General features: G+C 39.4%; 1 protein-coding gene across 1 annotated transcript in view; it reads right to left on the bottom strand.

Annotated features, from left to right (window-relative positions):
• Nucleotides 1-14,137, bottom strand: part of APPBP2 (amyloid beta precursor protein binding protein 2) — a 373,616-nt gene that overhangs the window by 18,927 nt on the left and 340,552 nt on the right. The gene's annotated exons all lie outside the window — the stretch shown is intronic.

Raw genomic sequence — 14,137 nt, 5'->3', positions numbered from 1 at the left:
ATGACCCGTGGACTGATCACACTTAACAGAAGAAATAATATTGTGCTTTTATACAAAAAAATATAACCATTAAAAACAGGGTGGGCCTCATGGACTCTTGCCATTATGAAAGAAATTAATTTATCAGGTAAGTTCTCACATAAATTATGTTTTCTTTCATGTAAATGGCAAGAGTCCATGAGCTAGTGACGTATGGGATAAAATACCCAAGATGTGGAAGTCCACAGAAGAGTCACTAGAGAGGGAGGGATGAAATAAAAACAACTATTTCCATTAAATTTTCCCTGGTATTAATATTAAAATGCCTGTTCAAATATTAAACTCTCAAGCTTATATTCCTATTTATTCTCTCTTACAAAATGGTCATATTAAAACATTTCAAGAAATTCAAGAAGAGTTTGGCCCCCCATTTAATACTTGGTTTTCTTACTTTCAATTAAGACATTTTATAATGAATCATTCAAATAAAAACCAGTTTACAAGAAATTGTACTCCATTTTAATTATTATGTCTTTTACCTAAAACCCCTAAACATCTAATTTCCTCTGCATATAAATTCTTGCAACAACATGACTCCCTAAAACCCTCATCCTTTAGAATACAATGGAAAAAAGAATTAAATATATCTCTTAATGATATTAATTGGAAACGATGTTTCACATCCATTAAAAAATCCTCTATTTCAATGACTATTGTTGAAACCAATTATAAATTACTTTCTAGATGGTACTTAACTCCGTCACGTTTACACAAAATATATCCATCAGCATCTCCTAACTGCTGGAGAAATTGTGGAGCTAGAGGAACGTTATCTCACATCTGGTGGGATTGTCCCATACTAAAGCTGTTTTGGTCTCAAGTAGAAGTTAATATTAATACAATATTAAATTCTAATATAACCCTGGATCCTCCGACGGTAATTCTAAACCTGATTCCACAATTTTCTTGTAAAAAAAAGAAAAATCTATTCCAAATTTTATTAAATAGCGCTAAAAGACTTATCCCTCGTCTTTGGAAAAAATTACAACCCCCTACTCTTCAAAATTGGTTATGTGAGGTAAAACATGTTTTGTCTTTAGAAGAATTGTATCACTCTTATAATAATGAAGCTGATCAATTTTCTAATATATTATTCTTGTGGAATCAATATATTTAAAAAAATAATATTGTATAATACCTTTAGATATCTCTAGTATTTGATGATTATTTAGTATTTATTTCTTGGTACTTTTTATTCTCCCAATCTAATTTTTATTTTGGTTTTTGTTTTTGTTATTTATTTATTTATTAATTATAAATATATTATTATATTCTTATTATTTTATTTCTAAATATATTTAACTGCATATAAATTTCTGTATGCATTGTAAAATGATATACCTGTTTTATGTTTCTTATTGTAATTTCAATAAAAATCATTTAAAGTTAAAAACAACTATTTCCACTGAGAAATTAAATCCAAACAAAAAATAAGTTTTTCTTATAAATTTCAAGAAAAAAACTTAAAATATAAACAGAAGAATCAAACTGAGACAACTGCCTGAATAACTTTTCTACCAAAGACTGCTTCAGAAGAAGCAAATACATAAAAATGGTAAAATTTAGTAAATGTATGCAAAGAAGACCAAGTTACTGCTTTGCAAATATGATCAACTGAAGCTTCATTCTTAAAAACCCATAAACTGGCAAATGATCTAGTAGAATGAGCCGTAATTCTCTGAGGCGGAGACTGCCCCGCCACCAAGTAAGCCTTGTAAATCAAAAGCTTTAACCAAGATGCCAAAGAAATGGCAGAGGCTTTCTGACCTTTTCTAGAGCCAGAAAAGACAACAAATAGACTGGAAGTCTTCCTGAAATCTTTAGTAGCATAAACATAGCATTTCAAAGCACTTACCACATCCAAAGAGTGTAACGATTTTTCAAGAGAATTCTTAGGATTCAGACACAAGGAAGGAACAACAATTTCCGTACTAATGTTGTTAGAATTCACAACCTTAGGAAGAAATTTAAACAAAGTCCGCAAAACAGCTTTAACCTGATGGAAAATCAGAAAAGGAAACTCACAAGAGAGAGCAGACAATTCAGAAACTCTTCTAGCAGAAGAGATAGCCAAAAGGAACAATACTTTCCAAGAAAGTAGTTTAACATCCAAAGAATGCATAGGCTCAAAAGGAGGAGCCTGCAAAACCTTCAAAACCAAATTAAGACTCCAAGGAGGAGAAATAGATTTAATAACAGGCTTGATACGGACCAAAGCCTGAACAAAACAGTGAATATCAGGAAGTTTAGCAATCTTTCTATGAACTAAAACAGAAAGAGCAGAGATTTGTCCCTTCAAAGTAATTGCAGACAAACCTTTATCCAAACCGTCCTGAAGAAACTGTAATATTCTAGGAATTCTAAAAGAATGCAAAGAGAATTTATGAAACATGAAATACAGGTTTTCCAAACCCGATAATGAATCTTCATTGAAACAGACTTGCGAGCCTGCAACATAGTATTAATCACTGAGTCAGAGAAACCTTTATGACTAGGCACTAAGCGTTCAATTTATATACCTTCAAATTTAGCAATTTGAGATCCTGATGGAAAAACGGCCCTTGAGACAGAAGATCTGGTCTTAAAGGAAGTGGCCAAGGTTGACAACTGGACATCCGGACAAGATCCGCATACCAAAACCTGTGAGGCCATGCTGGTGCTATCAGAAACATATGCAATTCTTCCATTATGATCTTGGAGATCACCCTTGGAAGAAGAACTAGAGGCGGAAAAATATAAGCAAGTTGGACCTGGAAAGGTATCTGGGAAGTTTCTTGTTTAGATGAGAAGCCATCAGATCTATTTCTGGAAGACCCCACATCTGTACAATCTGAAAAAACACATCTGGATGGAGAGACCACTCCCCCGGATGAAAAGTCTGACGGCTAAGATAATCCGCTTCCCAATTGTCTACACCTGGGATATGAATTGCAGAAATTAGACAAAAGTTGGATTCCGCCCAAGAAAGTATCCATGATACTTCTTTCATTGCTAAAGGACTGCGAGTCCCTCCCTGATGATTTACATATGCCACAGTTGTGATATTGTCTGTCTTAAAAGGGAATGAATAATTCTCTCTTTAATAGAGGCCAAGCCTGAAGAGCCCTGAAAATAGCACGGAGTTCTAAGATATTGATTGGTAACCTCGCCTCTAGAGGATTCCAAACCCCTTGTGCTGTCAGAGACCCCCAGACATCTCCCCAACCTGAAAGACTTGCATCTGTTAAGACTACACTCCAGGAAGGACGAACAAAAGAGGCCCCTTGAACAATACAATGATGGTCTAACCACCAAGTCAGAGAAAGTAGAATGCTGGGATTTAAGAATATTAATTGTGATATCCGAGAATAATTCCTGCACCATTGATTCAGCATGCAAAGCTGCAGAGGTCTCATGAAAACGAGCAAAGGGGATTGTGTCCGATGCTGTAGCCATGAGACCAAAAAGTTCTACGCACATAGCAACTGAAGGGAATGATCGAGACTGAAGGTTTTGACAGGCGGAAACCAATTTCATTTGTCTCTTGTCTGTTAAAGACAGAGTCATGGACACTAAATCTATCTGGAAACCTAAAAAGGTGACCCTTGTCTGTGGAATGAAGAAACTCTTTGGTAAATTGATCCACCAAACATGTCTTTGAAGAAACAACACTAGTTGATTCGTGTGAGATTCTGCTAAATAAAAAAAGATTGAGCCAGTATCAAGATATTGTCCAAATAAGGAAACACTGCAATACCCTGCTCTCTGATTACAGATAGAAGGGCACCGAGAACCTTTGAAAAGATTCTTGGAGCTGTCGCTAGGCCAAATAGAAGAGCAACAAATTGGTAATGCTTGTCAAGAAAAAAGAATCACAAAAACCGTTGGTAATCTGGATGATTCGGAATGTGAAGATAAGCATCCTGTAAGTCTATTGTGGACATGTAATGACCTTGCTGAACAAAAGGCAGAATAGTCCTTAAAGTCACCATCTTGAAAGTTGGGACCCTTACAAAACGATTCAAAAACTTCAGATCCAGAACTGGTCTGAATGAATTTTCTTTCTTTGGGACAAAATCACCCCTGAAAGCTCCAGATCTGAAACAAACTTGAGAAAAGCCTGAGCTTTCACAGGATTTGTTGGAACGTGAGAGAGAAAGAATCTTCTCACAGGAGGTCTTATTCTGAAACCTATTCAATACCCTTGAGAGACAATGGTCTGAATCCACTGGATTCTGAATAGAATCTGCCCAAATGTTCTGAAATAATTTCAATCTGCCCCCCACCAGTTGAACTGGATTGAGGGCCGCACCTTCATGCAGTCTTGGGGGCTGGCTTTGGCTTCTTATAAGGCTAGGATTTATTCCAACTTGAAGATGGCTTCCAATTGGAACCAGAGTCCTTAGGGAAAGGAGTGGTTTTCTGTTCTCTATTCTGACGAAAGGAACAAAAACGATTAGAATCTCAAGATTTGCCCTTAGATTTTTTATCTTGGGGCAAAAAAACTCCCTTTCCCCCAATGATAGTGGAAATAACAGAATCCAACAGAGAACCAAATACATTATTACCCTGGATAGATAGAGATAGTAATCTAGATTTAGATACCATGTCAGCATTCCATGATTTAAGCCATAATGCTCTTCTAGCTAAAATAGCTAAAGACATAGATTTAACATCAATCTTGATGATATTAAAAATAGCATCACAGATAAAATGATTAGCATGTTGAAGCCAACGAACAATGCTAGACAAATCAGGATCTGTTTCCGGTTGTGCCTAGCTATCCAACCAAAAAGTTGATGCAGCCGCAACATCAGCCATAGAAATGGCAGGCCTAAGAATATAACCAGAATGCAAATAAGCTTCCCTCAGATAAGATTCAATCTTCCTATCTAAAGGTTCCTTAAAAGAAGTACTATCTTCCATAGGAATAACAGAATTTATGTTTACCTGATAAATTACTTTCTCCAACGGTGTGTCCGGTCCACGGCGTCATCCTTACTTGTGGGATATTCTCTTCCCCAACAGGAAATGGCAAAGAGCCCAGCAAAGCTGGTCACATGATCCCTCCTAGGCTCCGCCTTCCCCAGTCATTCGACCGACGTAAAGGAGGAATATTTGCATAGGAGAAACCATATGATACCGTGGTGACTGTAGTTAAAGAAAATAAATTATCAGACCTGATTAAAAAACCAGGGCGGGCCGTGGACCGGACACACCGTTGGAGAAAGTAATTTATCAGGTAAACATAAATTCTGTTTTCTCCAACATAGGTGTGTCCGGTCCACGGCGTCATCCTTACTTGTGGGAACCAATATCAAAGCTTTAGGACACGGATGAAGGGAGGGAGCAAATCAGGTCACCTAGATGGAAGGCACCACGGCTTGCAAAACCTTTCTCCCAAAAATAGCCTCAGAAGAAGCAAAAGTATCAAATTTGTAAAATTTAGTAAAAGTGTGCAGTGAAGACCAAGTCGCTGCCTTACATATCTGATCAACAGAAGCCTCGTTCTTGAAGGCCCATGTGGAAGCCACAGCCCTAGTGGAATGAGCTGTGATTCTTTCAGGAGGCTGCCGTCCGGCAGTCTCGTAAGCCAATCTGATGATGCTTTTAATCCAAAGAGAGAGAGAGGTAGAAGTTGCTTTTTGACCTCTCCTTTTACCAGAATAAACAACAAACAAGGAAGATTTTTGTCTAAAATCCTTTGTAGCATCTAAATAGAATTTTAGAGCACGAACTACATCCAAATTGTGCAACAAACGTTCCTTCTTTGAAACTGGAAGGCACGACTATCTCCTGGTTAATGTTTTTGTTAGAAACAACTTTCGGAAGAAAACCAGGTTTAGTACGCAGAACCACCTTATCTGCATGGAACACCAGATAAGGAGGAGAACACTGCAGAGCAGATAATTCTGAAACTCTTCTAGCAGAAGAAATTGCAACCAAAAACAAAACTTTCCAAGATAATAACTTAATATCAACGGAATGTAAGGGTTCAAACGGAACCCCCTGAAGAACTGAAAGAACTAAATTGAGACTCCAAGGAGGAGTCAAAGGTTTGTAAACAGGCTTGATTCTAACCAGAGCCTGAACAAAGGCTTGAACATCTGGCACAGCTGCCAGCTTTTTGTGAAGTAACACAGACAAGGCAGAAATCTGTCCTTTCAAAGAACTTGCAGATAATCCTTTCTCCAAACCTTCTTGAAGAAAGGATAGAATCTTAGGAATTTTTATCTTGTCCCAAGGGAATCCTTTAGATTCACACCAATAGATATATTTTTTCCATATTTTGTGGTAGATTTTTCTAGTTACAGGCTTTCTGGCCTGAACAAGAGTATCAATGACAGAATCTGAGAACCCTCGCTTTGATAAGATCAAGCGTTCAATCTCCAAGCAGTCAGTTGGAGTGAGACCAGATTCGGATGTTCGAAAGGACCTTGAACAAGAAGGTCTCGTCTCAAAGGTAGCTTCCATGGTGGAGCCGATGACATATTCACCAGGTCTGCATACCAAGTCCTGCGTGGCCACGCAGGAGCTATCAAGATCACCGATGCCCTCTCCTGATTGATCCTGGCTACCAGCCTGGGGATGAGAGGAAACGGCGGGAATACATAAGCTAGTTTGAAGGTCCAAGGTGCTACTAGTGCATCTACTAGAGTCGCCTTGGGATCCCTGGATCTGGACCCGTAGCAAGGAACCTTGAAGTTCTGACGAGAGGCCATCAGATCCATGTCTGGAATGCCCCACAGTTGAGTGATTTGGGCAAAGATTTCCGGATGGAGTTCCCACTCCCCCGGATGAAATGTCTGACGACTCAGAAAATCCGCTTCCCAGTTTTCCACTCCTGGAATGTGGATTGCAGACAAGTGGCAGGAGTGAGTCTCCGCCCATTGAATGATTTTGGTCACTTCTTCCATCGCCAGGGAACTCCTTGTTCCCCCCCGATGGTTGATGTACGCAACAGTCGTCATGTTGTCTGATTGAAACCGTATGAACTTGGTCTTTGCTAGCTGAGGCCAAGCCTTGAGAGCATTGAATATCGCTCTCAGTTCCAGAATATTTATCGGGAGAATAGATTCTTCCCGAGACCAAAGACCCTGCGCTTTCAGGGGTCCCCAGACCGCGCCCCAGCCCACCAGACTGGCGTCGGTCGTGACAATGACCCACTCTGGTCTGCGGAAGCTCATCCCCTGTGACAGGTTGTCCAGGGACAGCCACCAACTGAGAGAATCTCTGGTCCTCTGATCTACTTGTATCGTCGGAGACAAGTCTGTATAGTCCCCATTCCACTGACTGAGCATGCACAGTTGTAATGGTCTTAGATGAATTCGCGCAAAAGGAACTATGTCTATTGCCGCTACCATCAAACCTATTACTTCCATGCACTGCGCTATGGAAGGAAGAGGAACAGAATGAAGTATTTGACAAGAGTTTAGAAGTTTTGATTTTCTGGCCTCTGTCGGAAAAATCCTCATTTCTAAGGAGTCTATTATTGTTCCCAAGAAGGGAACCCTTGTTGACGGAGATAGAGAACTTTTTTCTACGTTCACTTTCCACCCGTGAGATCTGAGAAAGGCCAGGACAATGTCCGTGTGAGCCTTTGCTTGTGGAAGGGACGACGCTTGAATCAGAATGTCGTCCAAGTAAGGTACTACTGCAATGCCCCTTGGTCTTAGCACCGCTAGAAGGGACCCTAGTACCTTTGTGAAAATTCTTGGAGCAGTGGCTAATCCGAACGGAAGTGCCACAAACTGGTAATGCTTGTCCAGGAATGCGAACCTTAGGAACCGATGATGTTCCTTGTGGATAGGAATATGTAGATACGCATCCTTTAAATCCACCGTGGTCATGAATTGACCTTCCTGGATGGAAGGAAGAATTGTTCGAATGGTTTCCATTTTGAACGATGGAACCTTGAGAAACTTGTTTAGGATCTTGAGATCTAAGATTGGTCTGAATGTTCCCTCTTTTTTGGGAACTACGAACAGATTGGAGTAGAACCCCATCCCTTGTTCTTCTAATGGAACAGGATGAATCACTCCCATCTTTAACAGGTCTTCTACACAATGTAAGAATGCCTGTTTTTTTATGTGGTCTGAAGACAATTGAGACCTGTGGAACCTCCCCCTTGGGGGAAGCCCCTTGAATTCCAGAAGATAACCTTGGGAGACTATTTCTAGCGCCCAAGGATCCAGAACATCTCTTGCCCAAGCCTGAGCGAAGAGAGAGAGTCTGCCCCCCACCAGATCCGGTCCCGGATCGGGGGCCAACATCTCATGCTGTCTTGGTAGCAGTGGCAGGTTTCTTGGCCTGCTTTCCTTTGTTCCAGCCTTGCATTGGCCTCCAGGCTGGCTTGGCTTGAGAAGTATTACCCTCTTGCTTAGAGGACGTAGCACTTGGGGCTGGTCCGTTTCTGCGAAAGGGACGAAAATTAGGTTTATTTTTGGCCTTGAAAGACCTATCCTGAGGAAGGGCGTGGCCCTTGCCCCCAGTGATATCAGAAATAATCTCTTTCAAGTCAGGGCCAAACAGCGTTTTCCCCTTGAAAGGAATGTTAAGCAATTTGTTCTTGGAAGACGCATCCGCTGACCAAGATTTTAGCCAAAGCGCTCTGCGCGCCACAATAGCAAAACCAGAATTTTTCGCCGCTAACCTAGCCAATTGCAAAGTGGCGTCTAGGGTGAAAGAATTAGCCAATTTGAGAGCATGAATTCTGTCCATAATCTCCTCATAAGAAGAATTTTTATTGAGCGCCTTTTCTAGTTCATCGAACCGGAAACACGCTGCTGTAGTGACAGGAACAATGCATGAAATTGGTTGTAGAAGGTAACCTTGCTGAACAAACATCTTTTTAAGCAAACCCTCTAATTTTTTATCCATAGGATCTTTGAAAGCACAACTATCTTCTATGGGTATAGTGGTGCGTTTGTTTAGAGTAGAAACCGCCCCCTCGACCTTGGGGACTGTCTGCCATAAGTCCTTTCTGGGGTCGACCATAGGAAACAATTTCTTAAATATGGGGGGAGGGACGAAAGGTATACCGGGCCTTTCCCATTCTTTATTTACAATGTCTGCCACCCGCTTGGGTATAGGAAAAGCTTCGGGGGGCCCCGGGACCTCTAGGAACTTGTCCATTTTACATAATTTCTCTGGAATGACCAAATTCTCACAATCATCCAGAGTAGATAACACCTCCTTAAGCAGAGCGCGGAGATGTTCCAATTTAAATTTAAATGTAATCACATCAGGTTCAGCTTGTTGAGAAATTTTCCCTGAATCTGAAATTTCTCCCTCAGACAAAACCTCCCTGGCCCCCTCAGACTGGTGTAGGGGCACTTCAGAACCAATATCATCAGCGTCCTCATGCTCTTCAGTATTTTCTAAAACAGAGCAGTCGCGCTTTCGCTGATAAGTGGGCATTTTGGCTAAAATGTCTTTGATAGAATTATCCATTACAGCCGTTAATTGTTGCATAGTAAGGAGTATTGGCGCACTAGATGTACTAGCGGCCTCCTGTGTGGGCAAGACTGGTGTAGACGAAGGAGGGGATGATGCAGTACCATGCTTACTCCCCTCACTTGAGGAATCATCTTGGGCATCATTTTCTCTAAATTTTGTGTCACATAAATCACATCTATTTAAATGAGAAGGAACCTTGGCTTCCCCACATACAGAACACAGTCTATCTGGTAGTTCAGACATGTTAAACAGGCATAAACTTGATAACAAAGTACAAAAAACGTTTTAAAATAAAACCGTTACTGTCACTTTAAATTCTAAACTGAACACACTTTATTACTGCAAATGTGAAAAAGTATGAAGGAATTGTTCAAAATTCACCAAAATTTCACCACAGTGTCTTAAAGCCTTAAAAGTATTGCACACCAAATTTGGAAGCTTTAACCCTTAAAATAACGGAACCGGAGCCGTTTTTATATTTAACCCCTTTACAGTCCCTGGTATCTGCTTTGCTGAGACCCAACCAAGCCCAAAGGGGAATACGATACCAAATGACGCCTTCAGAAAGTCTTTTCTATGTATCAGAGCTCCTCACACATGCATCTGCATGTCATGCTTCCCAAAAACAAGTGCGCAATAGAGGCGCGAAAATGAGACTCTGCCTATGATTAGGGAAAGCCCCTAGAGAATAAGGTGTCCAATACAGTGCCTGCCGGTTATTTTACATAATTCCCAAGATTAAAATAATTCCTCAAGGCTATGGAGTATAAAATATGCTTATATATAAATCGTTTTAGCCCAGAAAATGTCTACAGTCTTAAAAGCCCTTGTGAAGCCCTTTTTTTCTTTATGTAATAAAAATGGCTTACCGGATCCCATAGGGAAAATGACAGCTTCCAGCATTACATCGTCTTGTTAGAAATGTGTCATACCTCAAGCAGCAAAAGTCTGCTCACTGTTTCCCCCAACTGAAGTTAATTCCTCTCAACAGTCCTGTGTGGAAACAGCCATCGATTTTAGTAACGGTTGCTAAAATCATTTTCCTCTTACAAACAGAAATCTTCATCTCTTTTCTGTTTCAGAGTAAATAGTACATACCAGCACTATTTTAAAATAACAAACTCTTGATTGAATAATAAAAACTACAGTTAAACACCAAAAAAACTCGAAGCCATCTCCGTGGAGATGTTGCCTGTACAACGGCAAAGAGAATGACTGGGGAAGGCGGAGCCTAGGAGGGATCATGTGACCAGCTTTGCTGGGCTCTTTGCCATTTCCTGTTGGGGAAGAGAATATCCCACAAGTAAGGATGACGCCGTGGACCGGACACACCTATGTTGGAGAAAGTAGTATGTCTGACAAGAGTAGAAATAGCCCCATCAACCTTAGGGACTTTTTCTCAAAACTCCAAATTAGCCATTGGTAAAGGATATAACTTCTTAAACCTAGAAGAAGGAAGCAATCACATCAGAAACCGCATCTGGGACAGGAAAAACCTCAGGAGTAATCATAGAAGGTTTAAAAACAGAATTTAAACGTTTACTGGTTTTGTTATCAAGAGGAACAGACTCCTCAATATCCAAAGTAACCAATACTTCTTTCAACAAAGACCGAATATATATTTAATCTTAAAAAGATAAGAAGATTTATCAATTTCAATGTCTGAAGTAGGATCTTCTGAACCAGAGAAATCCTCTTCAGAGGAGGATATTTCAGTATGTTGTCGGTCATTTCAAATTTAATCAGTTTTATGAGAAGTTTTAAAAGACCTTTTACGTTTATTAGAAGGTGGAATAGCAGACATAGCTTTCTGTATTGCATCAGCAATATAAATCTTTCATACCAACAGGGATAGCATGTACATTGGATGTTGAGGGAACAATAGACGCTGTGTACTAGTACTAATAGAAACATCGGCATGCAAAAGCTTATCATGACAAATGTTGCATAATATAGCCGGAGATATACGTGTTCAGGCAGCATGGTTCCTACAGTAGCTTCTGAGACAGGATCAGACTGAGACATCTTGCAAAATGTAAAAGAAAAAATAACATTTAAACAAAATACCCAATTTCCTTATACAGCAGTTTCAGAAATGGGAAAAAATGCACATGCTAAATAAGCAGAAAAGCAAACAGTATAGCCCTCTAGAATATAAAGAGAGTAAGGAGCATAAAGGAAGTGGGGTAATATAACCAAAAAATATTTGGCGCCAAGTATGAGGCACAACGCAAAAGGGAAGTGAAATTTTTTGGCGCCAAACAACATCCGGAAATGACGCAACTCGCATCATAACAAGCGCGACTTTGCGCCAAACAACCTAACGTCAACAAATATGCAGGAATTGCCAAAACTTGCAACACTATAGACGCAAATTCGTGGGAAAAAACATTTTTGCGCCAAAAATTATGCAATAAATAACAGCATTTTGCGCCCTCGCGAGCCTAGATTTGCCCGTGAAATTTAAGAAAAAAACAAGTCAAATTGGAAAAAAAGACTAAACCCCAGGTAAGAAAATATAAAAAAAATAACTTCCTAAAACATGATTCCCATACTGAAACTGTTAGACTGCAAAGGGAAATACACAAAGACCTGACTCATGGCAAATATAAGTAAATACATATATTTAAAACTTTATATGAATACATAAAGCGCCAAACATAGCTGAAAGTGTCTTAAACAATGATACATACTTACCGAAAGACACCAAAACCAGTACTGAAAACTATCAGCAGAGGTAATGGTATAAGAGTATATCGTCGATCTGAAAAGGGAGGTAGGAGATGAATTTCCCATGAGTGAAACCATAAAAATCAACAGGCAATACTCTCTTCACGTCCCTCTGACAAACACTGTACTCTGAGAGGAATTGGGCTTCAGAATGCTTAGAAGCGCTTATCAAGCACAAACGTACTTCACCACCTCCATAGGAGGCAAAGTTTGTAAAAAATAAGGTGTGAGTGTGGTGGGAGGTGTTTTTATAGGCATTTTGAGGTTTGGTAAACTTTGCCCCTCCTGGTAGGAATGTAGCTCATGGACTCTTGCCATTTACATTAAATAAATTCTGGTGTTCACTGTCCCTTTAAAATATTGAAGAATTGATGATTTCAAGAATTTTTTTAAAAATAATTCTGTGTTTTCCAAGTAGGATATTGGTCTTACTACAATAATGTGTAATCGTATTTTTCAGTTTCTTTCATCAGTCAGACTCCTTGCACCACCCGGTACTTTATATGTGCTACTGTATACTTATTACCAGAGTAGATTTTACTGGAAAATGCTCATTTTGAAATTTGAATTAAAGAAGCAATAGCATAATTTGCATTTCTAACAGATTAACGAATAGCTGTGATTTCTGCTGGCAATATAACCACTGAATGGGTTGATTTATAATATATAGGATCCAATACAAAAATACAACAATAAAGAGGAGGCGTCTCATGGTGTAGTAACTTCAATTAAAAGTCTAATCAGAATATGCTACTCACTTGTGAGAAAGCCAATTAAAATAAAATAGAGATAAATGATGAAACTTGAAAAACCTCAGACTAAAAAACAATGAAGCCGCAGATAATACATGCTGCCCCTGGTGGGTAACTCACTGGAGTTACCCGAGAAAGAAGCAGAGTTTTGAGGTTCTGGGTTTTCTGTTCTATTCCCTCTTAAAAGGTAATGCTTTCACTGACGAGTGCTATATGAGAGAGCCAATCATTTTCTGTTTTCATTCAGATTATTTTCATTTTCTGAGATTCTCTTTTAGACAAGCATTACCAATCTGTTGCTTTTCCTTTCTGGCCTAGCAACAGCTCTAGGGATCTTTTCAAAAGGTTCTCTGTGTTTCCTTATTTGGACGATATCATGGTATTTGCTCAGTCTTTTCGTTCTGCAGAAAATCATACGTTTCAACTTCTGTTGTTTCTTCAAGGACATGGTTGAAGGATCTTTTTACCAAAAGTTCCTTGATTCCTCAAGACAAGGGTCACCTTTTGCTAGTCTGTATAAACATGTCTGACATAGAGGAAATTCCTTGTTCATTATGTTTAAAAGCCATGGTGGAACCCCCTAAATTATAGCATTTTTTGCTCCCGCAATTTAGAAGAAAAGTCAATTGAAAAATTTTCAGGTAAGAATTTTTTTTATTCATATGCATTTCCCAAAATGAAACCGACAGTCTGTAAGAAGGAAATATGCTGATTAACCTGAATCATGGCAAATATAAATATAAAACATATATTTAGAACTTTACATATAAAGTGCCAAACCATAGCTGAGAGTGTCATAAATAAAATAAGACATATTTACCATCTACATATAGCAGATTGCCAAACCAGTACTGAAACGAGAATCAGTAGAGGTAATGGTATATAAGAGTATATCGTCGATCTGAAAAGGGAGGTAGGAGAAGAATATCTACGACCGATAACAGAGAACCTATGAAATAGATCCCCGATAGGATGACCATTGCATTCAATAGGCAATACTCCCTTCACATCCCTCTGTCATTCACTGCACTCTGAGAGGAAACCGGGCTTCAGCATGCTGCAAAGCGCCTAACAACGTAGAAATCTAGCACAAACTTACTTCACCACCTCCATAGGAGGCAAAGTTTGTAAAACTGAATTGTGGGTGTGGTGGGGGGTGTATTTATAGGCATTTTGAG

Source organism: Bombina bombina, chromosome 3 (assembly GCF_027579735.1).
Source record: "Bombina bombina isolate aBomBom1 chromosome 3, aBomBom1.pri, whole genome shotgun sequence".
Lineage (NCBI taxonomy): Eukaryota > Metazoa > Chordata > Amphibia > Anura > Bombinatoridae > Bombina > Bombina bombina.
Note: the sequence above shows the minus strand (reverse complement) of the source record. Positions and strands in the feature narration are given on the sequence as shown.